Source organism: Stegodyphus dumicola, chromosome 4 (assembly GCF_044657685.1).
Source record: "Stegodyphus dumicola isolate Sdum_Otavi_A_Nest chromosome 4, ASM4465768v1".
In the NCBI taxonomy this organism is placed as follows: domain Eukaryota; kingdom Metazoa; phylum Arthropoda; class Arachnida; order Araneae; family Eresidae; genus Stegodyphus; species Stegodyphus dumicola.
Window position 1 is genome coordinate 217,772,067 of NC_140771.1, and position 27,244 is coordinate 217,799,310.

Sequence of the window (27,244 nt, forward strand, 5' to 3'; positions counted from 1 at the left end):
TTTATTTCATATTAAAACTGGAGATAATATTTACCAAGCTTTCCCAAAAGAAATATTTAAAAAAAAAGCCAAATAATATTTTTTTTAGAAATATTAAGAAATATTTGGCTTTGTACTGGATTTATAAGATTATGACAAACTACACTAAATTTATCTGACAAAAGGAAGGATGCCTTCATAAAGAACTTTCTAAGAGAAATTTGCTAGAATTTATATTGAATTTGAAAAAAAATAAATATAAATAAATAAATAAACCGTTCAGACAGATTTATTTGCCTGGATATGAACATTTTACTTCGGAAATTTTCTGTAAAATAAGTTCCAAAATTAGAGTAACTACTTTTATAACAGATATAATATTTACTTTTCAGCGTATAGAAATTGTATAATATGAACCAGTTGTTTTGTGGCGGAAAGTTCTTTTCTGATTACTTTTTGAATCTGGATAAATCCTGAAAATCTGCGGGTATTATGTTACAGAGTACTCCTTCAGTTTCCCTGCTGCCTGAATATGCAAAATTTAATTTCCTACAATTTCTCGCAATTAAAAGTACTTTACATTAGTTCCTCTATATTAAGGAATAAAAATAAAATACATATTTAACGATCAGATAACTCCAAGATCTAAAGTAAAATTTTACTAAGACCTGCATCTTAAAGGTGGATCCATCTACTGACATTTAACTAGAATTAATTTATATACTCTAATTTACAGAAGAACATACGTAAATTTGGATGCCATAGAAATAAAAGACATCAAAATCAAAATACTCAGTTGGAATGGAGTGAAAGAGGAACTAGTGTTTGGTATTAAACACGCATATTGTGGTATGCGTAAAACCAAAATGGCGCGATAATCACAATAGTTGAATCTCGTTCTTACTTTGTCGTTTTCAACTCTCATCTGGCCTTTTCTATATAATTACGAATGCGGCAAATTTGAAGTGCTTTTGCAAGCATTTCTACCCAATCTTCCTCTCTTAGTTATAAGTTTTCATCTTCCTTAAAACACTTTTTGGGACAGAAAGAATCCTTTGAAATGATAAGATCTTTTCTCTCTATCATATTGTCCAAAGCAGAAACATCAAACTCAGTATCACAGATGGGCTAATTAACCAGTGTTTTCTTATTAGCGCAGGCCAGAAGAGAAGAAATTATTTTCATACATAACGAATGTATTTCAAAAGAAAAAAATATATTAAATCTTGCTTAAAAGTGTAGTTCTGTAGCAATAGAAAGCACATTAGGAAATCCAGGACCTAATCCTTTCCTGACATTTGGCAGTCTTTTTTCTGCAACCAGCTTTCGGATGTCTGGAAATATGCTGTTCGAAATAGCGATTTTCAGAACAGATGCTAGATGAATGTCTGTTAACCTATATCTCGCTAGAAACATGTACATGTACTTATATCTCGCTAGAAACATGTAAGTGAAAAAAGTTCTTTGTACTGATACGTACTACCGAACATGGAAATCACGTCCATTGCAAATTTGTAGATTTTAGGTGTGTATTTGGTGTGGTGTATTTAATTATGGCAAAGCACACGAGGGCTATCTGCCTAAGGGGAGGGATGCCTTTCGTGGAGGACTTTCTAAGGGAAACTGGCTCGTATACACGTTACACACGGGGAAAACCACGAAAACGCCCATGCAGCCAGCCCGTTCTCGGGATTCGAACCTGGGATGTAGATTTTAGGAAACCGCGCTGAAAAAGTGTTTGTAAAATTCGGAGATAGCTTCACTGAATTTCTGCGTGTAGTTTCAAATTTTATTTATCAGTTGAACCGTACTGAATTCCTATTAATTCCATCTGCAAATGAGCTGGAACTTACTCGAAGATGATTTACGAAATAAAAGAAAGATTTCATAACCACAAAGTTAAATCGCCGTTTATTGTGCATATCTTTCGAATGATGCAATTTATCAGTAGATAATCTATCAATATATGCTTTAATAGATTTAATAATTAATAGATGCTTTTTCTGAATTTTATTCAAGATTTAATGAAGATATTTTGAGATAATAAGTTTAAATGAAATACAACAAAAGATGTGTATAATTTAAATAGTCCAAAGAGGGAAGTTATGTGGTGTATGCATCAGATTTGTTTTTCTTAGTGTGGTTTCTGGAGTCATTAGAAAGAATTTTCACTCTTTCTAAACAAATGAATGAATTTCCAGATGGCAATCAAAATGAGTTCTATAGTGATTCTAAATACGGTAATACTATTTTCTAAGTGCTAGTTTTTAAATGACGTAAATGTTAATCAAAAATGTATTTTCTAAATAGCACCTTTGCATGATCCATGCAATCATCTTCTTTTCTATGATACGAATAACGCACATGAGCTAATTTTCTGCATCTCCACAGATAATACTGTCGAAATTTGTAATGAAAGATCAAGAAGCAATGATCTCGTTAAAGCAGCCTTTTTATAATTTAATATTGCATCCAACGTTTTCTATTTCCATAGTTGAAATCTTTGAGATCTTCAGAACTTACACATACATACCTGAAATACTATTCAGATCATAACTGCCAAACTTCTGCCGAAATACTTCTGCGTTATGAGAACGGGTTTGATAGAGGGTACAGAAAGCTTTACTGCTGGATATAGGGATATACAAATGTACGCAAATTAGCTAACATTGAAGAAAAGACAGATAATTTGATGTCAGGTTTTTAAAACAAAGAAGTTTTGCTAAATACAACATTTATAGAATGCATAGTTACCGAATAAAATAGTTATATAAAACGAGGAATGGAAGACTGAAAGTAAAATACAAAGCCCAACAAAAATGGTTTTGACTAGCCTAACAAGTCAGTTACTCCATTTTCATACACAGACATCTGTTTACAGACAATAATGTACCGATCTGCACGAATTGTAAAACTCAGCTGATTATACTTCAGATTTTAACTGGCCATCCTAATTTCAACATTCATTCATTGCATTTATTTTAACAATTAATTAATAACTTAACATACTCATTTAGAAGGGAGGACATCTTTCTTCTAAATGTATTGAAAAATTTCAATTTATAACTTAATATTTCTTTAAATCCTTCCTCAAATTTTTAATTTTCGACTTAAAAACATATATAAAGTTTGTTTTCAGTAAGTTAATTTTTCCCGTTTGTAAAGCTTGACTGTATTAAAAACACTAATCAGAAATTTATTTCAAATTATAATTATATTCAAAGTTTTAAGGGAAAATGTAGTCTTTTTTACCCTTTGCAGATTTCATGAACTCACACGCATTCTATAACCTGAATTTTTAATACCAACATAGCTAACAATATTTCAACACATTTGGTTTCTACTCCAGAATTACATTTGGTTTGATCATTAGCCTTTTTTTCTGTGCATATCAGGATAGTGTATTATTTTATATTCTTAAATATTTATATTCGTCTTTAGCTAACGTATGTATCACATTCTTTTATTTAGCTCGAATATTTAATCGATTTATAGTTTTCCTAACAGTCTCTTCTTTTGTCTGCAGTTCAAATGTTTTCAAATAACTTGTATATATATTAGGTTACTTTGAAGCAGGAGACGTGAAATATCTGCAATACCATAGCCGAGATTCGAACTCTTGACTTCTGTAATACGCGTCGAGTATGCTCCCAATTACAATCTGAAGGCACGCGGAAAGGAGGGAGAATATACCTCACAAACTTACAGTTAAAAATTTTTATATTAGATAATGATGTTGCGTGCGTACGGATTCGTTACTAAATGAATGCACAAGTCCGATGAAAAATGAACAAAAATTTATTATTATCACAACAAAAATGCTTAAATTTTCTCAAATTATCACGCAGTATTACAATATCTCACAGTAGTTTTCTTTTAACTACTCAAATGTCCAATAGAACGTAATTCAAAACAGCTAAAGAACGCTAATCCGCGAATTCGCTACAATCAACAACAGTAGTTTTCTAAACAACAACAAACTAAGCAACTACTACGAACTGAGATGTTTTCCTCCTTTTATAACATTTTAAAATCACGCGCTAGAATTTTCCAGTACTTTCTCGAAATGAAAAAGAGTTATTTATTTATTTAATGCACGCGCTCTTGTATTTTCAATTTTCCGGCTTAGCTTTCTTTTAATATTCGTCACGCGCTGCACTGCGCGAGAAATAAAACCATTTAATTTATAATTGAACTAACATTTGCTTTTTAAATACCAAATTCGTAACACTGCCCCCTTCCCAAGGACTGCACGTCCCGGGCAGTACAATCCCTGGATAGGAAGCTAAACTTACAACTGTGGCATAAACATTACATTACAATATCAAACAACATGAACAATAAATGCAATAACTAACTTGAACAAATCAAATGCTATCAAATACTAAATACAAATCAAATACTAAGTACAAATCAAATCAAATACACATTTAAAAAACAAAAAGGACCATGGTCTTATACTATTTACAATTATTTACATTATGTACTATGGCCATAGTAATGAGCTAACCTGTCGTAATGACCGACTTTAGGTTTAGAGTTCGAAGACTTACGGAGACGTCATTCAGTCTGTTCAGCATTTTACATGGACCATCCGAAGGTGACTGTAGTTTAGGACTGAGTCCTTTTCCTTGAATCGGGTTCCACAACCACACCTTGTCTCTTTTGTTGAATCTATGTCCAGTAGCTCTCGCGTTGTATCTGGTCTTCACTTTCTCCGTCGCCAAGTTCACTCGCTTTCGTGCGGAACGGTGCATCACTTCAAAACGGGCCTTGACATCTTGGATGTGTTCCTCAGGCGATGAAGGCGCATCCGTACGGCGATGAAACAGGCGGTCACAAGGCAGACGAATGTCTCGACCGAAGAGCATCTGAGATGGAGAATAGCTGGTAGTCTGGTGTTTCTTTTCGACCCTAGCATGATTTCGGCTGTTTCTCGAGCTGGTTCTTTCGGACAAAGCGTCGGCATTTCCAGGTGAGGATCCCTTCATAGGATGGATAGTCATGTCTTCAGATCCTGAAAGCAGTTTGTTGTTTTTCAAGTCTAAGGTAAAATCGTATTTCCTTAAAAAGTCCAATCCGAGTATGCATGGATCTGTGATATCCGCCACATATGCCGTGTGATGGTAGGCGGCACTTCCAAACGTGATGCTTACGTTTAACTTCCCAGTTATGTCGATCTTGTCACCAGACGCAGTCTGAAGGGTAACACAGGACGGCGTCCAAATAAGTTTATCTTTAAACTGTTCAGCTAAATCTTTCCTAATGATGGTAACATTAGCTCCTGTGTCAATGATCATATTGCAAGGAACTCCATCGATATTCCCATTAATGGACAGTCCGTTACTGTTGCCACTCACTGTATAAATTTTAAGCGCTTTAAAACAAGGTTTTTCATTATCTGGCAACCTCCGTTCCTCGATATGGTCACTAATTTGTTTACTGCGTCGTTGCTGGGAAATGGTCTTATTTTCCGTACCTCGGGGTGTTTTGCAGTTTCTTCGTATGTGGCCTTCAACTCCGCAGTTCCAGCACTTTAGAACTACTTTCTTTTCACTTCTGTTCCGTCTCAAGCCACTGACTTGTCTGGTAAAATCATCTGCTTTATATTCCGTACCCTGAGGTGTTCTGCAATTCCGTCTTAGGTGACCTTCACTACCACATCTCAGACAGCTTACAGCTACTTTGTTCTCACTGCTACTCCGTATCAAAGCATCGACTTGTCTGGCTAAATCATCTAAACGAGCCATCAGTTGATCCACTGGCTCATGGACTCGCACAGCTCTAACTGGGTAGCGATCTCTATTAGTTGCTTCCTGGGCTGCCTCGAACTTCATGGCGTACACTAGAGCGCTTTTTAAATCTTTTACATCCGCCATTCGCAGTGCTTTCTGTATTTCAGGGTCCCGGATGCCATCGATGAAATATTGCAGCGACAGGATTTCCCTCGTTTCTCTCGGGCACTCCGTAAAGGCGAGGTGAGACAGCCTTTCAACATCCGTGGCGAGCTGCTGAAGTGTTTCGGTAGGCTTCTGTTGACGAGATTTTAATTGGAGCCTGCAGTAGTCTTTTAAACACTTCTCCCCAAAGCGCAGCTCCAAGGCGCCGGACAGAGCTTCGAAATCTGACCTTTTGTTTTCGGGAAGAGTCTGAAGGATATCCGCTGCGTCTGCTCTCAAAGAAGCGGCGAGATGACAGGCCTTAGTTTGGGAATCCCATCCATTCGCATCCGCCACTATAGCAAATTGTGTTTTATACACTTGCCAGGATGTCTTTCCATCATATGTGGATAGCTTCAGAGATGGACGAGTAGGCATCGGTAAGAATTTAAAACACTCACTATTATTCCCTGCCGTCGCTACGAATTTCTTTAAAATATCCATTTCTTTGGCAACTGCAGAAACTCTCTCATCAATTTGTTGTTCGATTTGGTGTTGGACGGCACAAACTCTTCCTTCAATTCGTTCCTCCACAGCAGAAACTCTCCCTTCTATATGTTCTTTTGCAGAAGAAACTCTTTCTTCTATTTCTTCTTTCACCGAAGAAACTCTTTCTCCAATTAGTCCAACTTTATTTTCAACTGTGTCAATTCTGCCTTCCATAGCTTCAAATTTATTTTCTATTATGCAGGTAATCTCTCTTTTCATTTCTTCTTGACCTGCTTCAATCTTTTCTTGACCAGCTTGAACGGCTTTCATTTCGTCCTTAACAGAGTTGACGGCCCCTTCCATCTTTCCTTGGCTAGATTTCATCTCTTCTTTCATTTCTTCTTTAAACGAGGCAAAGGCTGTTATCAATTGCCTTAACTGCTCTTCCATCGCTCTTGTTATTGGCATTCAAACCCCACTCCTGACACCAAAAATTGTTGCGTGCGTACGGATTCGTTACTAAATGAATGCACAAGTCCGATGAAAAATGAACAAAAATTTATTATTATCACAACAAAAATGCTTAAATTTTCTCAAATTATCACGCATCACGCAGTATTACAATATCTCACTGTAGTTTTCTTTTAACTACTCAAATGTCCAATAGAACGTAATTCAAAACAGCTAAAGAACGCTAATCCGCGAATTCGCTACAATCAACAACAGTAGTTTTCTAAACAACAACAAACTAAGCAACTACTACGAACTGAGATGTTTTCCTCCTTTTATAACATTTTAAAATCACGCGCTAGAATTTTCCAGTACTTTCTCGAAATGAAAAAGAGTTATTTATTTATTTAATGCACGCGCTCTTGTATTTTCAATTTTCCGGCTTAGCTTTCTTTTAATATTCGTCACGCGCTGCACTGCGCGAGAAATAAAACCATTTAATTTATAATTGAACTAACATTTGCTTTTTAAATACCAAATTCGTAACAATATTCTTAAAAGTTCTTTATCTCATAAAATCCGATTGCAAAAAGTACGTAATTTGTAAAGAATATGATAAACCTGCAATTGAGAAGGTGTTGGTGTATGTGATTATGGCAAAGCCTCGAGAGCTATTTGCCTAAGAGGAGGGTTGCCTTCGTTTAGGACTTTCTAGGGGAAACTGGCTCGTATACACCTTAGACATGGGGAAAACCAGAAAAACGCCCATGCAGTCAGCAAATTCGTGGGATTCGAACCTCTGACCGAAATACCAGTGTTCAACGACTTTACCGCTCGGCCGCTGGAGGGCAAATTGTGAAGGAGGATAAGTCATAAAAATTCTTCTTCGTTTTCTCAAATAATTTCTTCTTTGTTCTGAAACAAAATTTATTGAAATTAATACTAAAATAGAGCGTAAAATAAAATTCAGACAAATTGTGGTAAGGATTATTTTGGTATGTCATAATTATGAAAAATATTTCCTTCCTGTAAGTGTATAAGATATAAACAGATTATTGTGATTCTTGTTGTATACAAAACAGAGAATTTTGGATTGTTTTATATCGTGATGAAAAATGCGAAATATTGGCTTTTACACCAGAAAAACAAATTGTTACACATCTATCCTTCAATTATTTATCCTCTTAATCCTATAAATTTACTTTGCTCTTTATAGTTTAAGTTACTTATTTTTAAGGTACGTATGGTGCTATAAATTTAAGACATGTGTGAAAGCAATTTGAATAACGTATACTCTTGAGTCTTACACCAGCAAAAAATATATTAAAAATTCCTCACCAGTTTTTCTTTTTAGTCACAAAATGCAAAACTATAATGTTTTGAAGACGAAGTGACAGACATCAGGCGTTACTGCAATAGATGTAAACTTAGTAAAATATTGTGAAATTACTTTTAAAACTTAAAATGCAGTATAGGTCCGATCATCCCGCATCAACTAGTCTGATACATCCAATAATCCAACATTACTTTCCTCAAAATTCTTATTATAAGATGACCTACTAACATTCTACGGTACCGAAAGGCCCGGGTTCGAATCCCGGAGAAGACATGGATGTTTGTAAATGTATAGTGTCGATGCAGCAGGGTGGCACTCTAAATATGCGGCGAACCGAAAGCCCTCTCATGTGGGTTGGTGGAAGGGGAGAGGGATGGGAGAACCTCGGATCCTCCCGGAGTGCTCTCCCTCAAAATCGGGGGTGGAAAATAGAAGTTCAATCTCTCTTCGGAGTAGCTCTGGCAACCATTGTTCCATGTAATATGGACTAGACAACAGCAACCTACTAACATTTCATTCATCAATATTTAGAAAGTCTTGGCAGTTTCTTCACGCCGTTTTGACATTTTTAGTTGTTTTTTGCTCGAAACTAGTGTATAGATTCCAAACTAGAGTAGCAGTTGTTCGAAACTAGCGTAGTTCTAAACTAGCGAATATATCAGTTATATATTTTCCTGACTTCCAGTGCTTCTAAACCTACGAAATCTGGTAGATTTGCAAGAGAAAGAACTAAGTTTGGCACGAATAAAACTTTACAAAATGCTTGGTGAAAATTATGGCCAAATCACACGAAGGAAAATTCTATCGAAAAAAGAGGAAATATTAATGATCTAATGACCACGATTTTGAGTTGTCGGAAACTCTAGTCCATTAATTCCGTTTAAAAAAAAAGAACTTAACCAGTGGTGGAAGAGCTAAATGGCGAAGTCATAATTCAAACGCAATAAGCAAAAGAAATGGAGAATAATGAATATTCAACTAAGAGCGTTTAGTGTGGAGCGGGTGAAACTTTTAAAATATTTGTAAGTTAACCGATAATGCTAAAACTAAAATATTGCAGAAACATGAATATTCATATTCTCCAGACTTTTATTTATTTGTTTATTTATTTTGAAAAACAGCTGAAAATTTTCATATATTAGCAATACCAATTGCTTCAAAGAAAAAGATTGTGGTGTTGCGTGGCCCCAACTTGTCCGCAACAGTAGTAGTGACTGCTATGAAATGGAAATTACACAAACTCTTAGAAGGGTTTAACTCCCCTTTTATTCCACTTTAGAAGTTACAGATGCGTTCACTTGACACTCACAAACTACGCCGACCCGGCGGTTAAATAAAAAGAGAAAAGTACAACTAAAAATAAATAACAGGATACATAACTAATGAAGTCACTATCTAAGAGGCTCTATAATTGCAACTATCTTAACCGCGCTGAGATTCAGCAAACTTTCGAATTGAGAAGTTGAAAGTTTCAACGAACTGCCGGAGTAGGCACACAGGCCGAAACGCGCGGTTCTTAAATTTCTACCTAGCAACATTCACGCTCGTGAATCAAGAAGCACACCTACAAACTCGCTTCTCTCTTCTATTTAACTCAAAATAACTTCTGTTAAAAATTTGAATACCCTGCGCGTTCTACTAAAATTTACATACTCTGGCATTGTCAATTCCAGGGGAAAGTAAAGGCTTGACAGGAAAGATAGCTTAAACTTAAAATAAATGTTAGTTAAAATAAATATAAACCCCTACAAGATAATTAAATATTGCTTCACTATGAATAAATGTATTACTCTTATATTCTATAGATTAAATATGTTTACAAGGATTATTATATGCCATATTTTCAATTTATCAGTGCATGAGGAAGTGCATACGTCATCTTATAATTTTACTCCGATAATATCTATCCGATACTATCTACTCCGATATGGTACATTTGATAATCTGGCATCATTGAAATCCCGAATGAGATGAGTTATCGGACTTCTGCTCAGTACTGGTTTTGCAACAGGTGATTAATTTAAAATGACATATATATTTCACATTATTCGGTTACGAACTTGAAGTCTTTTTCAGACTATGCAACCAACATTTTATTTTTAACTCACTTAAACGTAGTATAACTTTACCCGGTACGCCTTGCTTTCGCATATTATGCAGTTGTCTTGAAACTACAAGTAAATAACATTATCAAATGATAACTATCTAGCAACAAAGCAAGTAAAAATAACATCAAAGAAATTCTAAAATTATAATAAGCAAACGAGAATGAAAACGGAGAGGAAAAGCGATACCATATAACGAAAATAAACTTCAAATCAACAGGTGTTAGAACTTGAGGCTAAGTAATGCAATGGCTTGAAGCTCAAATTGTGGGCTTCGTTAACAACGCCAGTTATACGCAACCAAAAGCTAAATTTAACGAAAACTGCAACTGAAAATACTTGAAATGCTTTTTTTTTTGGGGGGGGGAACCAGACATGAAAATCACATCTTTGAAACAAGACTTAATATTTGATTTTATGCACATACATGTCTTACGCACTGACGTTTTGAGTGTGTTATGCATTTCTATTTTGTTTGTTTACATTTTACTCAAAACGTTGTTGATTGAAATGTATTCAAGTATTTTTGGAGTTCAATTTCAAATGCATACGTATGCAAGCTCTTTACAATATATATTCGAATATTTATTTGGCTAATGTTTCACTTTCACTAAAGCTGTTATAATTCTGGATGTACCCCCAGTATTATGACGAAAAAGTGCTATAGCTGTTGTTCATTTATTTACAAATATAGAAAGACTTCTTGCATCCTCAGAAATGATTCATTATGCCGTTTGCTATATAATTTTGCCTAACGCTTAGCTGTAGAACAAGAGCATTTCATGTATGCTTTCGCTAAGACTTTATCCAAATGTATTTGCCATTGTGTAGCAATGTAATTGATTACATGCAATCCGCTGGAATCCCCAAACAGGCAAGCATGACAATGCGCAGGCGCCCGTATATTGCGAGGTTTGCCTTCACATTGCATCCTCTCCTCACACGTTCCACAAGTAGCCTGGAGTCCTCTTCAAGCAGCGCGCGGAGGAAAAGAGTGCCGGCGCACGGAAGGTAGTTGTACCGGCGAAATCGATTGGCGAATCGTTCACACAGCTTTTGTTTTAATCGTGCCACCATAATAATCACATGAGGCAACGGCTGTGAGCGATTTAAACATGTTTCCTCTATTCTAACCACATATTCGACTTCCGTTTTGTATTTCTGGTCAAGCTACAATTTTATCTGAGAGGTAAGGTTATGTAAACATATTACAATATTTACGAATTTAATTTATATGTTTAACAACTTAATGTAAATGACTTTTCTAAGAATAAACAACGCGAGTAATGAGTTTTACAACCATCTGTTACTTTAAATTTCTTTGATTGATTAATAGTTTAAAAAATAAGGTACACAGTTTCTTTATTATAGTGCCTTTATTATTTTCCTGTGCATATCAATTCAAGTTTATTAAAAATAAACAACGTACGTAATTTACTAATAAATTAAACATGATTTATAATCATGTTTAATTTCTTCTTGGTAATATTTTAAAGAATAGTAATTCCAGTTACGCTTCATACATAAACATATTGTTGCTGAATAAAGTCATTTTATCACTCGCTCATAAGCTTTGGGACTAACAAAATCGTATTAATTGTATACAACCGTGATACAATCATCGTAATTTATGAACACAATTAATTTGCACATAAATTCCAAGAGCTGTATAAAATTAATTTTAATACTATTCTTAAAATCCACTAGTTTTTTACTATACAGTTTTAGAGTTGCAAAGCAAAATAAATCAGGTAGTAGAGCATTTATGATTCAAATTCTGGAAAGAATTGTTGTAAGATGTATTAAAAAATACCATTCCGATTTGTATGATCTCATGCTGAATAGAAATTAGATAATTAGAAACAAGCACAGCAAACGGAATGAATGGAGTTTTGAAATTTAAATTATGCCTCCTCTTCTCCTATTTTCTGCTCTAGAGTAGAGAATTTGAAAAGCATTTTATGTTTTAAGTCTGAAAAGTATTTCTTTCATACTCTGATAGTCAACAAACATAATCTTGTTCATTTATAGATGACAAACAGGTAGCTGTTATAGTTGCTTAGCGTGGCACAGTGAAGAAATCTGTTATTTTCAAGATTCCAAACCCATTGCTCGACCTAAGGAAACTAAATTTGTGATTTTATACTAGCTTTTCCGAGGACATTAAGATCGTGATAACCGAATGGTATTTTACGTGCGGTATTGTGACATAGCTGTTAATTGTTTTTGTTTAAATTTCATTTTAAGTGATTTTTAAGAATTTAAAGAATAATCCTTCTGAAATTTCGCTTATTTTTTCACTTATTTTTCTTTTTGCATAGATTATCGAAATACGCTAATTTATTTCATTTCGTTTAAATATATATTGATAAAGATAGAGGGTATTGAAAACATTGCTTCAGTTTAAAAATCGAATTCAACAATGCAAGATTTTAGGCTATAACAATTTTTATTACATCTATGAGAATTTTTTTTTCATGCCATTGTAGTCAAAAATATTCTCTCTGCTATAATCGAAACTATTTAAGACTACATTAATAAAATGTTTCACAATCATATACAAATATTACAAAAAGATCTATAAAATTAAGTTTTTAATTCATCTATAATTTTTAAGTTCTAGAAGGTTTGTTTTTATATGATATGATATTAAAAATCAAAAATTTTAATCTACCTTAATTCAGTTTCCATATAGCGTCTAATGGCAATATATTTTTCTGGCAAGTTTCATCAAGGAAACTGGCTTAACTCATAAAATAAAATAACAATAAAATGTTTTAAGCATTTTTCAGTGTAAAGTTTGCATACAAAAGCCTTTTTTTATAACGGCGCAGGATAGATTTGTCGTATAATTAATGATTTAATAACTAGAGCTTTCTTTATAGAAGACACGTATAAATTTTAATTTTATATATTCGTACCAAAAACTTAAAACATTTTCCGTGCCTTTTAAAGTTAATTTCTCAAAAGGGAATAATGGATTAATAATCAACAAATCATTCAAGCCATATTAAATTGTGCCATCGTTTTGGCCCACTCTTTACATCCTGCACTCAGTATATAACCTTCATATAGCTTTCTTTTGCATTAGAAATATCTTCAAGGGAGTTTTTCGAAACCTTCTGTAGCCTTATGTTACATCAATTACGTTATGCTACCGGGCATTTATTACTCTCGCTAACTCGTTAAGTCCTGTCATCACGAGAAACAAAGAATCGTTAATACACTTTCTATATGGACTTAAAAAATTGTTCCCAAAGTGCGGCCACTCGACAAAGCAAAAGATCTTCAATTTATCTTTTCCATTTAATCAGTCTGTAACAGCTTATCGGTCTGAGCGACCTAACAGCAATAAACACGATTTTTAAAACTTTAATCCTAAAAGTTTTAATTTTACTTTTATTCATAATATATCTAAGTGATGTAACATAAAGCATCTTTTCTTTGCAGTATAGCCAACTGATATTTATCTTCAACAATATAGAATTATTTTAATTTCTAAATTAGCATTAAATAATTAATTATTATCTAAAAAATACCTTTAACGCTATGTATTACTTACCTCGGCACTGAATCGTTTGATTTAAAGTAAACTATTACTCCATAATCAATGATCCTAAAGGGGTTTAAAAGGTATATCCGGTGACTTGATGGTGTCTACCACATTTCTCCATATCCATACTATAGAAATAAATTTTTGGTTAAGAGCTTAGTGCTAAAAACAATTAACTTTTCTTTTAAAATTATAATAATTCTATTTCTTATGCGGTACTTACACTCCAGCACATACAAACAAAGTAGCAGAAAAAGACGCACTAAGAAATTTTTCAAATGAGATGACATTCGGTAGATGTGATGTATATGTATGGAAAAGGAAATGATTAAAATTATTTAAAAAAAGCTGAGTATTTAGTTAGAAGATACATATAGAGAATAAATCCTCAAAGCGTTGACCCAACTCTTCCTAATTTAAGCTGTTATCCGGCTTGATATTGACTTTAATGTGGGATTTCTTACCAAACTCTCTCCAATTATCGAGTTAGATAGGCGACATCCTCGGACGGCTGGAGCCGTTTGCTCCTCGGACTGCAAACATGCTTTATTAGGGACAGATCTGGATATTTAGCTAGGCGAGAAAACATTTGATAAGTACGAAAATAATCAGTAAAAATGGTGCTGGGTATTATCAACTTGAAATGTTAGCCCGGAGTGCCTCAAAATAAAGGGCAGCATAAGAAGGCGTAAAATATCGTCGACATACCGCCTAATTATAAGGGATCACTTACATGGATGAGAACCCATAGAATTCCATTAGCAAATAAAATGGCTTAAGAGACTATAAATTCCTGTTTTGGGGCTGTATGATGGGCAGAAGTCATTATTCCGCCGTTATCCTGAAGGTGTCTAGACATGTCCTTGTTGATCACTGTGGTTCATTTCTTCGAAGAGGGATTTATCATCGTTGAAGACAATTATAGTCCAGTTATTGAGATTCCACTGAGACGAGTCCAGAATCACTACAGATATGCTTATCGGTATGTACAGGTTAAGGATAGTCAAATTAATGACCTTCGTGAACCTAGGCCCCGTTCTTTGACTACCCTATAAATGGTCCTTGCGAACACTAGTATCCTAAAAATACCTCTGATCGCTAACAGTGACGAATCAGGTGTTATGAGAGCCTTCTGACCGCAGATTAATCCTTATGCTCTGCCGTCTCCCTAGATCAGCCGCTGTGCTTTGCCATGGTTAAAATATTCCTGCCAATGTCCTCGAATGCGGTATCTCTCCGATTCAGATATTCACGATCCTTCAGTTTGACAGGCCGGGCTTTTTTAAGCCGATTCCACGTCCTTTCTCAACTCGCGACATAAGTTTATACTATCCACCAGTCCTTTTGCAAGGCATTGGTACAGTGAGCAGACGGGATCAAATTCGAATGGAAGGTATGCCCTAGAAACTGTTCTTTTTGTGGATCATTGCTCTCTACTGCTATGATATGTAGCTCCAACTATTCATTCGCCACCAAACGTTAACCATCTGCATGCTGGATCGACAGGTATTCGCGTACAATATTTTGCTGTGATCAGGTAATTCCTGCTCTGTGCGCTTTTTTTTTATGAAAATAAGCTTAAGGTTGCTTTCCAAGCTGAATACAAGTACATACTTTTTGGTACATATACAGGTCCTAATAAAAGTGATTTCATTGTCAGCTTTGCACTATTTATTGGGCAGAGCAGTCGATTCAGTTACTCCGACGTACGGCTGAAATAATACGAGTTTTAGAATTGTATTTCATTTCTTCGTATTATTTAAACCAACAGAATTTAAATTTTCGTTTAATTATTTTCGTTTCTGTTATTTACGACATTATCTTTGGAGATATTTAGACTAATATTTTAGAAAAATAGGCTAGGACGTGCAAAATTGGAAGCATTTCACAGAGACAGACAACAAATGAGCGCGATTTAGCATAACAATTTATATTGGTTAATTGTTCATGCTAAACCAGACGGTAGTTATCTAGCCTAGGAACTACGTTGTCATTATGCGTATGACAAAATGAAATATTTAAAAATGTTATGTCAACTTCCTTCCATAATAATATTTATGCCGCTGGTTGATATAATTTTTATGTATTTTCTCCCTCCTTTCTGCATACCTTCAGGGTGTAACGGTTAGTGCACTAGGCGCGTAGTCGAGAGGTCCAGGTTCGAGTCCCGGCGAGGGCATTGCACATATTTCACTTCTCCAGTATCAAAAAACCCCAATTTCTCTATAATTTAACTGATAATGTTTACGAGCATTTATATTTTAGAGTAGTTCATAAGAGATTTATCTTACGTTTGTTATATACTCGTCTAAAGAAGGAAAAAGTCTTCCCTACGATAATTAGCGATTTGCTAATTGAAACTCTCCAGTAGATGGAATGGGTAAAAATCTAAATGTTGTCTTTTATGGTTAAAATGTGTTGTTATAGTTTTATATTTTTTTAATTATTGTTTTCCCCGTGCTATCATATCAACTTTTTTGGGGTCCAACGGGATGAAAGTTAGTAATGTGTATCAGAGCAAAGCTCTTGAAGTTAAGAGACAGCTTTTGGCAGTGATCGCTGCCTAAAGTTCTCACTAATGGTTTCACACAGCTTCTAATATTACTTTAATCCACTATAGGTTTTGCTATCTGCCTTTGCCCGCGTGAATCGAATGTATAAAGACAAAACGTAAAGGCTGTCTTTTGTTATGTTGTTTTTGAATTTTACCTTTAAATTTTCCTAAGTTACCAAAAGGTACCCTACAAGTTGACCATAACATATAAAATAAAACTCAATTCAGCAATAAGATACTAGTAACAATAAAGTTGAAAATTTTGCGTTGTGTTTATTCCGGATTAACCCTTAAAATCCAATTGAGTAAAGGACTGGTAAAAATCATGAATACACAACATAAATTTAACCATTGAATGATCTAGAAAAACTTATTTATATAATTCTTATGCATTTAGTATATCCATTTCTTAAAAAAATCAAAACAAATTCAAACAGTTCAGCACTATTGATTTTTCAATCCATACTCTTACTGAGTAATATTACTTTAGCCTTAGAATCTCTATTAAAATTTACCTTTACAATCTAGTAAGCATATCAGAAATAAACTATGAATAAATGAACGATACCCTCCCCGCGGAGCAAAAAAAAAAATAAATTTAACAAGTTACACTTTCCAAAAAAAATGAAACACTTCACACAGAATAATCAATACAAAAATATATTGCATACTATTGCACTCAATCACATCAGTTATGATACTGCTATTGCACATAATAATTTTCTATTTACTCCTTTTTTTTTTTTTTTTTTTAAAGTATAGTTTAACCGGATAAATGTTAAGTATTTACGCTATTACAATCCTACCAACAAAGTTAATCCCTGAGAGTAGCAGAGAGGCTCAAACAAAGATATTACAAATCAATCCTCACCAATCAGGCACTCCAAAGTTTAATTACATAATTTCATGAAGAACTTATTGTTTTCTTTTACAATTAAGTTACAATAATAAAAAAAAAGTTAAATCCTTAGTCAATTTAATACTTTACTTAATCGACACACAAAAATGATTTCTATAGAGTTAGGTTAACTTTGTCAACTACAAAAAAAAAAAAAAAAAAAAAAAAAAAAATTAATGCTCAACAAATCAAATTAATTCAATCATCATTTAACTGCATAATTCTATATCATTTGTCTAACCGGGAAAGAAAACATAAAAAAAAAACTTATCTGGTCCACAGGCAAGCAGTTGCTGAGTAGCAGGCAAAATCAAAACCATATGAAAAAAAATTGTCCCTTGAAGCTCAGGAGTAAAGCCGGCAGCAAGTTGCAGGAAAGGTGTTCGTCGATTATATGGAGGTTATCACGGGAGCCGAGGAGGTTTTCTATTTGCTACAGGATGAACAAGGAGGTTCCCTTATTGCAGGATGGTTGAAATGCAGTCCAGGACTTGGAGACGACAGCTGTCAGCAAGGAGAAAAATTTCAGCTCAGGAATCTGTCGGTGGAAAAGGCGAATCCGACTTCTAAGTTCATAGAAGCATCGGGTGTTGACCAACCAAATTAAACTATGCTATTTCGGAGGAATCAAGAAGCTAATGAAGCATTTCTATGGTAGAGAACTAGGTAGAGTCATCTTTCTAGAAGACAATTTTCTGCATTATATTTCTTGAGAACTTAAATGTAAATACACAAACGCATACACTAAAAAAAAAAAAAAAAACTGATGCAACGAAGAATTAGGTGGAGACAATGATACCCGTAAACCAGGGCCCGCGCTCAAGGCGCAGAGGCACGAGGCCCGTAGCTTTATCGGGGAGGTATATCATTTCCTCCTCAGAATCTGCTGCCGTCGCGTACAGCATCAGAAAGGAATTCAAAAAAAGCAGAAGACGTGTCAAAAAAAGTTTGCTCGTCCCCCAAAACAACCCTGCAAGCAGTTCCAACGAAAGAATGCTGAAACTCGCAAAAAGTGACTTTTCAACCGGAAAGAGGGCATTTCATCCCTCTTTACCGAAATCACAAGCAAACGAAAAAAAATCTACTAATTAAAGCTCATAACTGAAATGCAATTAAAGTTAAGAAAACGAAAGTTATGTCAAATTAAGGAGCTAATTTTTCTGCAACTAATGATATTAAATACTAAGAAATCAAATTAATTTTTGACATGAAAAACTGAGTTTATTACGTGAAAAAATTCACCTAAATCCATTGTTTGCGTGTACAAGATTGAAGACGCAGTTCGCGTAAACTCGGAAAGCCAAAATATATTACACTAGAATTAATAAGCCAAAAAAGAATATAACCAAACTTGTGTAGCTCAAATTTTGAATAATTACAAATTAAAATTTTGATTTTTATGAATCACTTAATTAAATTAAATTCGCTACACAACACTTTGTATTGTGGATGTTTACATATTAAAATGCTTAAGTTTTTAATATTTGTGTTCCGTTAAACCCTCAAGAAGCGAACCTTCTGTTTATTATACGGGTTGTGTAAATTTGTTGGGCTGAAGAACTAAAAAATGTTGATTTAAACGTTCTCCCGAGTTGGTGTTGCGTTACTGAAAGACTGGGATGGGGTGATAAGTTGCCTGGCTGTTTTAAATGAGCCAGAATTCATAATTTTAAATAGCTAGTCATGTCAGTGTCACGCATAAAATTACACATATATATACAATTTATCAATACAGAAATTTGCATGCCCTGGAAAATTACTTTATTTAATTCATAGATAGGTAAAATGAACTCACTCAAAAAATATAAAAATTAGCAGTAAAAATTGGTTACTGTAAGTAAACGTCCAGTATAATCGCTTGTTTTTGAGTTCCTAAGAGAAACCTAATATAGGGCAGCGATGCAAAAACATTTCCTACTTCCCACGCCCTTTGAGAATCCCTCGCAAACTAGAGAGTATCCTGTTCTCGGTTGCCATCAGGCCATCACTTGTCACGAGAAATTCAGATCTCCGTCATATTATAAGCCCGAGCTGAACGTCGTCTTACTGGTGCCCTGTCAAAAATGTACAGGCATCTTTAGTTCGACCCCAATTTGAAAAGATAAAAACATTTATAAGGATATCTTTACGTAAAGATCCCTACATCCTTATGAAATCAGTTTCTAACTTGAGCAGAGCAATCTTTATAAAAATGTGGGTAACTTAATGAAGGGTGTGCAGCGTTAAGGATGCAGAATTTCCACTTGCTTTGCTAGTTAAAGCAGCATATTAAAACCCTACTTTATAACATGTCTCGTCATGTGCTCATACATTAATGAACAAAGATTTTTTATGTTAGCAACTATCTTAAAAAAATGCCTGCACTTTTATGCTGATGCATTGGCATTGCTATCAAGATTTCTATCTTTTCTAACAGTGGCAGAGCTTACAGAAATATGTCGGCTGTTGTATTGTAGGACACTGTTATGTAGCGGTTCTGCTGGATCACCAGTTACTCACCACTCTACTAACCAGTGAAGAGTCATGGATAATTAAAATAAAACCCCACAAACATTAAACTTCAAAGCAAACAAAACGTCTTTTATTTTGTTTTTAAAATTGATTTCATTTAATGTTTCAATGCGAAGGGCAGTGATTCATTATATATATATCTGAAGATGAAGATTATCCTTCAGTTATTCCCAATAACATTTGGATGAATTATGTTGTTCCAATAGGAGCAAAATTCATATTCAGTGTCTATTTTTCTTTTTAACTCCCAAGATGGGAACTATATAAATCTAGTTCAGTGGGCCAATGGAAAGGCCTCTTTAAAGCTTCGGATACCTATGTTGTGATATATTTTTTGTTTCTTTTCCGCGTATGTGCCCTGTAGAATGTCAGTCGTTGCACAGAAGTAGTAACGAGATTTTAACCTGAATTAAGAACATAATCTTTACAGGTAAAGTTTTTAATACAATTCCAGCCGAAGGAATCTCTTCCGCTCAAAGTGATGTTCGACACTCGGCAGTTTCGCAGATGTAATTAAAAAAAAAACAAACTGATGTACCTCTCCAGATGAAGATTATCACTCACAATAATAATTGAGATGAAGATTATTTATTCACAATAAGAGTTGGATGAATTTTATGGTAGGTTCTAAGATTCTGGAAAAGTGCATATAGTATTTTCTTCAAGCTGACAGCTGTGTTATTTTTCAAGCTGACAGCTGTGACATTTCTTCAAGCTGTGTTAGGTATTAGTTCTAGCTACCGATAGAACTAATACCTAACACAAATGCAAAAAAGGCAAAATTTAGCCATACAACTGATATTCGTTGTTTTCGAATTCTGTACGGGCGAAAAGTGGCAGATGGTTCCCTAAGATAAATAAATGCTTTCATTGGCACTAACGTTAATCTTGCCTTATTCTAAATTCGCACAGGCGTATTTCCCTTCACGAAAATTCATATAATTTTAGATTGTGTTAATTTATATGTGGCCAAAAAAAGCTAAACTTTTTATATTAATACAGATTTAAACATTTATAGTTACTTAATATTTTTCTTTGATTTATTACACTTTAAACATAATATTATTTTTCAATTCCTATCGCAAAAGTATTCCCTATAATTAGTCCTCTGTTTACGTTATTATTTACATTTGGTTCAGATATGATCGTATATTTCTCTAAGATAGCAAAGATTTATTTGAGCAATTTCGTATGAATTTAAGAAACTTAAAGCTAAAAATTCCTTTTATTCCTACTGCAAAAGTATTACCTATAATTAGTCCTCTGTTTACGTTATTATTTACATTTGGTTCAGATATGATCGTATATTTCTCTAAGATAGCAAAGATTTATTTGAGCAATTTCGTATGAATTTAAGAAACGTAAAGCTAAAAATTCCTTTTTTAAAAAAATACAGAAAGAGCATCAGTAATATACATTAATAACAACCAGCTAAATTCCGAAAACATTCCATTTTATAAACTTAAAATAATAAAAAAAAATTAGTACTGGTTTTCACGCACTGATAATATTATTAGAGGCATGACAGAAAATTTTACCTTTTTTTTTTTAAGACTGAAAACTATGATGAAATATAGAATTACCTCATAAAATCGAGAATGAAATATTTTCAAAATTAAAACATTCTTTGCAGAAATGTTTATCTGATAAAAATTATCATTTAAAAGAAATACTGTTTTGAAATCTTTTCGCTTCTGTTGGTAAACCGTAAAATTTTTTAAAAGGGGTTTGATCAAAATTCGTAACCTCATTTAATTTTAAAATATTTCTGTAAGAATTTTGAGAATTTCTCTAAAAGAAGTTGAATCTCATAAGAATTCTTTTTCAACAGAAATTCTATATTCCATTTTTTATAATACTTTACGCTTCATATATTAATTCCATCATATTTTATTTAGGTATAAATGTTTTTATTTATCACTCAATATTTAATGTTTCATCCTTTACAATATTATCTGAATTTCTTTGGCCCTTTCGAGCAAACATTTTAAGTTTAAACACATCTTTGATCAAATTATTAAATAGTACTTAACTCAACAAACCAAGTTTTATATATTTCAATTAAAAATTGAAACTGTAAATGAAGAAATTAATGTTTTTCAGGGCATTTCGTTCAGGTAGAATTACAGAATTTATGTTTGAAATACATATTTTGTCCTTCAGTTCAGTTATGAAAACATTAAAATGCTTCCACGTTTACACAGCTTAGGATTTTACATTGGAATCTAGCAAAATCCTGTGTAAAAAATCAAAATACAATGTAATATACAAACAAATATATTCTTATTATCTATGAAATTACGAACTCTCAGAAACATTAATAAAAGCATGTGTAATCAAGGACTGATAGAGATTATAATATTTATAATTATTTCCCATTTAGCCTGCAGATACTTTTGTGCTTGTCATACCAGATTGATTTTAATCTGGGTATTTGATTTGTATATATTGGTGGATTGATTTTAATCTGGTGAAACAGTGGTGGCAACTACATAGCTCGAAATAAAATCCCAAGTAAGGTAAGGGCACTCGACTCGTTTTGATCCCTCGGAATTCAAGTACTGAAATCAGTCGGTTTCACTGTTCTTTGACAAGGGTATTAATAGGGAAGCTACCCTCAGATGTCAACTGGTTGTACTGCTGCATACTGGGACAGTTTTAGGCAGGAGGCTTATTGTGATCGTTGGTATCCAAGCTCTCTGATGGGCGATAGTACGCTATCATTCTCCAACCCATAATTTTTGGTAATCTTTCAATTTTAACATCATTTCAACAGCATAAATTACCAGGAAGTAATAATGACATCTCGTTTTCATAGTGAAATATTGCATTTGAGAAGGCCGCTGATGATTGGGTAAAGTATGGGTGATAATATGCTAAAGTTTTGCAAGTCAGCATCACAATGGATAGTTTTAATCGCAACATTATGGTTTTCTAATTACGAAACGTGAAAATCAATTGTATTCTCGCCGAAACTCCAATTACGCATTTTTGTTTTGCTATCCGGACATGTTAACCAGTTACACTACTAGAGTAAATACGGAGGGGTAGGGAAATGTGATAATTACGTACAAACAAAAACTACTTCACATTTTTCTCCTGAAGAAAGTGGTAACTGATATTTTTCTAGCTTAAAAAGACCAGAGTCTGAAATCGCGAATATCTATTTGTAAGTAATTATCAGTTATGATTTTCACGCTGAAGTATTTTTTTCTGGAAAAGGAGTAAATTATTTCCAGTAAGGCTTACTTTCATTAATTATTTTCTGTATCTTTGATGTACAAGAGGAGAATGTAAATTTTTACGAATTAACGCTGATTGTTTCTGATGGGCATTGAGCTTCAGTGAATGACTGCTTACAATACGATTCTGTATCGAGCAAAATCGAAGGGAACTAGAGCTAGAACTAGAAATCTTTAGAACTAAGATGAATAACCTCACTAAAACCTGGAGGATGCGCATTGGAAGCTTATCAGGAATCATTTAGATACACTCATATTTAAATGGGAAATTTAGGCCCCGACACAATACAAAGCCACAGCCTGAAACTAAGTCTAATTTAAGAAATGAAACTAAATGTGATATCAGCAATAAGTGTGGTTATCAATAGCAAAGCCCAACTACTAGTGACAGGAACAATTATATGTATTCATATCGCAATAGTCAAATCAAATTATAGAAGTAACTGACCAAGGCTCATAGTGATCTACATCGCTACCCCGAATCATACTTCCTGATCCTGTAGAACTAGAAATACGGAGCATTTTGGTAAGTCACGCCAAGTCGTTCCTCTCTTTTGTTGTGACTGTGTAAATCTGTATGCTCAGACAATTGCAATGAATCCTTTCTAAGACTAAAAACAAAACGCTTCCTTTTTATTTCAGATGAACAGATAAAATGTGCAGATATTTATACGGAATCGCCAGTTATTGCAAAGAATCGTATTCTGTCTTCTGCTCTCAGCTATTATGTTGTGACCATGAATTTACCATCCAGCTAAGCAAATATTGGAACACATAACAAATTTCGTTCGATTATACAACTATGTTACAGGTTCAAAATGCTCTACAATGATTTGGCAAGGCGAATATTCATATGGCATTTTGTTTTGAATACCTTTATATACATTTTATTATACAATTTATACAATTCTGAGAAATCTTTCTTCTTGGACTTGATCTCTTTGAAATATCTGAAAAAATAGCAATCATGTATTAAAAATCTTGGCTTTGTAACAACTTTTAACTGCTCGTTGTTGAAACCTTCTGAAACGACGTTCAATATCCTGTAGCAACGCACTGGGCTGAATGTAATAACATGAATACCCATTGTGTGAATCTTAAATATAATGTCAATTTGATAACGTTAGAAATCCTTAACTCAATGCTTCTTGGATATCATTGTATTCCTAACAGAGTACTATCCTCTAAGTAAATGGCACATCTCTCCATCTCTCTAAATGTGGTAACTAAGATCTACGGATAACACCTTCTTGCTTATAATTTGTTATCGACATTGGATATCTGCTTCATGAAAGCATCAAAATAATCCATGTGTACCATTGGAAACAAATTTGTCGGGTTGAAATTTAATATTGGAGAGGCTTCCAATAAAATGGTTAAGAAGATTTGTCTTGTGTTCATTTATATCTTAAATTCTACAAGTCTACTTATTTAAATTTTCCTTTCAGATTAGATAGAATATATCTTTCTACCTAGTTCAGAATATCCCTTATTAAACAACTTTCACCAAAGATAATAAATGTGCTGAATTATTAAGGGTAGAAAATATGTTGCTATACCACGATGTTTTAAATTTGACTGGCTTGAAGAATTTGGGTTTATCTTTGTAATACTTGACAGGACTGGGGAAACGTTGACTTTGGAAAACGTCAAGAGGTGTCAAATCGATTGACCTAAGAGATGCACTTTTTGGGGGCAATATGTGCTAAAATGGGTTTCTCAAATATTGACACGAAAAGATACATTTGAAGCTCTAAACACCAGAAGACGTCACTACGTGGAAGATCAATATTTACATAACTCTTATTTCTCGAAATGCATTTTTAGAATGTTTTAAAGATTCTGGTGATTTTGAAAATGTTATGAATAATAAAAGCTTTTCTTGATTCATTAACAGCATGTGGGCATAAGGCATAAGATGGAAACGAAAGCCCTGTTTTCCGCAAATAACATCCCATAGACCATCGGCTGATACTGTATACCTACATTATACACATAAATATATAAGCATGAGGTGAGACTTTCATCTACGTCAACTATCAAGTATTTGATTAAAATGACTTGAGATGTTATATACCTTTAACCAAATGAAACTATTAAAATGTCGCATGTGGTTCTTCGGTGTCATAGTGCTTATATATGTAGAAACATTTAAACTTTAAATGCTCTCAAATCCATGGCTAAGGTTAGAGGAAAAAACTCAGTTGCAATGATAAAATATTTGCATTTTTTAATGAATACAAAATAATTAAATAAATTTCCTTTTTTTCCCTCACACTTCAAAAGCCTGTCCAGGTAGGAATGCTTTCGTGGAGGATCTTCAAAGGGAAACTGCCTAGCGTCTAGTTTTAATTTTTTTAATTTGTAATACCATTAATTTGCTGTATTTATTTTATTTTTCTTTTGACTAGTTTTGATTTTACTTAATGGATATAAACATATATATATATATAGAGAGAGAGAGAGAGAGAGATAATCTTCGAGTAAAAGTGGTATAATTCATATAATTACTAGCCGAAGAAAGCTATTAGTCTCAAAACACGATTTTTCATTAATTCACTTTAAATGCCCATTCCACTGTAAATGCATTGTTTTTTTTTGCGTTCGAGTCTAATTCCATTCGGTAAAATGTCGGCCATTCGACAAACTTTCTCTGTCTGTTATTAATTAACAAACTAAGCTGTTAAAAAATAGATACATTTCTTTAAAAACATTATTTTTTACTTATTAATCCTATTGATTTTCAAATATACAGAAGATATCTGACGTTCTAATACTTGTTTAAATGTATATTCATCTAGTATTCTATAAAATGCTTCGCTATTCCATCTGAGTCATCTCCACTAATAAACCATATTAAACTTTAAAAGAACAATTTTTTCTAGACTGTTAAAATCCGAATCCTTTCAAATATTTTTTTCTTTTTTCTCTAATTTTTCCCTTTATTTTGAGAGGTAATTCTGCTGCACAGGTTTCCTTCTTTAATATTTTTAAGTGTTATGTTCTGGGATCTAGTCATCTTAACTATCACGCAGTGAAACTAGATCTACATAAGTGTTAATCTTTGTGACTTCGTAAAAGACGTGAAGATGAACATAACAGGGGAATAGTGTAAAAGACCCTTATGTAAAAGACACAACAGGGAAAAGGCGTAAAACAGCTAAAGCAATATTTGTCATAATATTTTACAAACGGCACGGAATTACATGCTTACAGTTAGCGACCATTTGCGGTAAGAAACCTAAAATATAACGTATAACATTAAATTTAAAAGTAAGAGTACTGCAAGAATACGCAGATCAGTTTAATCTAACAGGTTGACTCACAACTTACACTGTCATAATAATAATTCGGCAGCAAGAATGCGCAGTCAATATTCAAGGTTAATAGCTGGTCGAAATAACAACGTGCGCTTACAATAGTGAAACTCCGCTCTGACTAAACTTTTAACTACATCAGTTTAAATATATTCGTTCACTCTAAATAATTTACATACTGGCGGGGAAACGCAAGAGGAATAAGAGAAGATAGAAAATTCTAAAAAAACAACTATTCGTAAAAATAAATTAAACCCTACAGAGTAAGAAAAGCTGCAACTAATAACTACATCAGACGACAGGTTTCGTCCTTTTTCATAGAACGCTTATATAAATATCTGCGTTTTATATATTTCTATCAAATCATAGCACGTGAACAATGTCTAAGGACTTAACATTATCGGATTCATTTTAGAAATTGATATTTTGGGTCTGCAATCAGTAATTCAGGTGATATGTAGTCCGAAATATATTGTATTAAAAGATTCTCTACATTTAAAATATTTGTATCATAAGCTTCTCTACCACATCTCTTCTCTTCTGAAAAGGACCCGAAAGGAAGTTTTGAGCCCACGATTGCCGTCTGAAAAGAAAAATTATCGCTATAATCTGTCAAAGTTCGAATTGTTAAACTAATATTTAATACGATTTCTTAGGAGTATTGAGGTTTTACTTAGTGGTAGAGCACAAAAAGGTTTTAGTTCTTCAAAAATAGGTTTTGAGATATGTAATTCCTTTTAAAAATCACCCAATATTTCATGATAGAATGAATGACTCTCATTATATAGAGAACAAAAATTAAAAGAAAATGGTATAGACATCAGCAACGCTCCATAGAGAATAACTGATTAAAATTTATATCATGATCAGTGACCTTCAGAAAAAAACATGAACATATGTAATGTGGCATAAACATAAGTACATAATTAAA

At 33.6% G+C, this 27,244-nt stretch overlaps 1 protein-coding gene across 2 annotated transcripts in view; it reads left to right on the top strand.

The window, feature by feature from the left end:
- Positions 1–11,176: 11,176 nt before the first annotated feature.
- LOC118181928 (uncharacterized) overlaps positions 11,177–27,244 on the top strand; it is a 160,009-nt gene continuing 143,941 nt past the window's right edge. The window contains exons 1-2 of one of the 2 annotated variants that reach the window (XR_004756984.2): positions 11,177–11,427; positions 23,639–24,375. The gene's annotated coding sequence lies outside the window, so the exon portion shown is untranslated. Of the gene's footprint in view, positions 11,428–23,638; positions 24,376–27,244 lie in introns of those variants that run through there. The other variant, XM_085815987.1, reaches the window with a different exon arrangement.